Source organism: Pteropus medius, unplaced genomic scaffold, assembly GCF_902729225.1.
Source record: "Pteropus medius unplaced genomic scaffold, Ma_sr-lr_union100, whole genome shotgun sequence".
Lineage (NCBI taxonomy): Eukaryota > Metazoa > Chordata > Mammalia > Chiroptera > Pteropodidae > Pteropus > Pteropus medius.
In genome coordinates this window covers 3,081,627-3,083,137 of record NW_024355205.1, presented here as the reverse complement: position 1 = coordinate 3,083,137, position 1,511 = coordinate 3,081,627, and the positions used below count along the sequence as shown (strand labels likewise).

At 42.1% G+C, this 1,511-nt stretch overlaps 1 pseudogene; it reads left to right on the top strand.

The window, feature by feature from the left end:
• The first annotated feature begins 574 nt into the window (after positions 1-574).
• LOC120599071 (uncharacterized) lies at positions 575-697 on the top strand (annotated as a pseudogene).
• Positions 698-1,511: the final 814 nt, after the last annotated feature.

Sequence of the window (1,511 nt, the reverse complement as noted above, 5' to 3'; positions counted from 1 at the left end):
ATGTGCTAATATTTTTTCAGTGACTTCTGAGTTTATAGAACTGACAGTCATTTACTTGCACAGAAATAGTCAATGAATTAAAAATATTTGTCTTGATAAAGGAAATATGCATAACTCAGTGTTATCAAATTTAAATTTCAGATATCCTCTAAGAAGAAATAAGATCCTGTGTATTTCTTCATATTTTTCATCAAAAGTTCATAAATTTGCAAAGACATGATTCATAGAATTTGGTAATTGTTGACATTTAAAAAATAAAACTTAGGAGCAAGTCTAAGATGGTGGTGTAGGAAGGCCCTGAACTCATCTTCTCACACGAGCACACCAAATATGCACTTACATAGAAAACATTTCCTTTTGAAGAACAATTGAGGGTTGCCTAAACAGCTTCTGCACAACAAATGAAAGAGGGACCACACAGAGAAGGGTAGGAGAGACAAAGACATGGTAACCATGGGAATCCTAGCCTGATGAGGCAATCCACAATAGGGAGGGATATCACTGAGGGGCCCACATGCAGACTTGCCTGCACTGGAGCACAGTGATAACACAGCAATTTAAAGGACACCTAAAAGTCTATGGCCGTGCCACCCTGAATGTGCCTGATCATTACTGATCTCAGAAGCTAAGCAGGGTTGGGCCTGGTTAGTACTTGGATGGGAGGGATTCCACTTAGGAATACCAGGTGCTGTAGGCGTTTAAAATTGATTAATTAATTAAATTTAAAAAAAAAAAGAAATTTATTATGTGTATAGATTGAGGAATAATATTGGTGAAAAAATAAGAGAGTGGCTTCATAATGTAGTAGTTAGCATGTCTGCTTTACATGCAGAAGGTCCTGGGTTTGTGCCCCAGTTGGAGCCACGGATCATACCCCAGGTGCACCAGGACCCCTGAGTGCACCAAGGGGGCCAGGCTCCGGGTGCACCTAGCCCTGGGTGCACGCCAAGAGCGTGTGGCAGGAAACACCCTGCCTTCAGAGATCCAGTTCTTAAGGGGAAATGGCAGCATCCATAGGTCAGGGGTGGAAGTTGGAGAAATTAAAGAGGGGGAAAAAATTAAAAAATAAATAAATAAAATAAAAAAATAAAAGGCACCTAAAAAAATTCATTTACTACCCCCAAGGCACCTGACTAGTAGGTAGGGAATTGCAGGAACTCTTTTGAATCTATAAAAACTCTCTGGGATCAGAGATGCTGGCAAACACAATTGTTTCTGTTTCCCCTTCACCTAGATAGCATGAGCAGAAGATGAGTTCAAGCACTCAAGCCAACTGCAAAGCTGCAAAAGTATACAAGTTAACTTGCCCTGTGTCAACTCCAGACTCAGCTAGATGGCCTACCAGAGCACCCTTGGCAACATGCACCCTGACATACCTCAGACAACGTCCACCCTAGTTCCAGCTAACCAGCCTGCAAGGACACCACTGGCACTGTTAGTACTTACTGCAGCCTCAGCTGGCCTGCCAAAGATAACTGGCATGTGTAACCTATGCAGAGGTCGTTCCCATA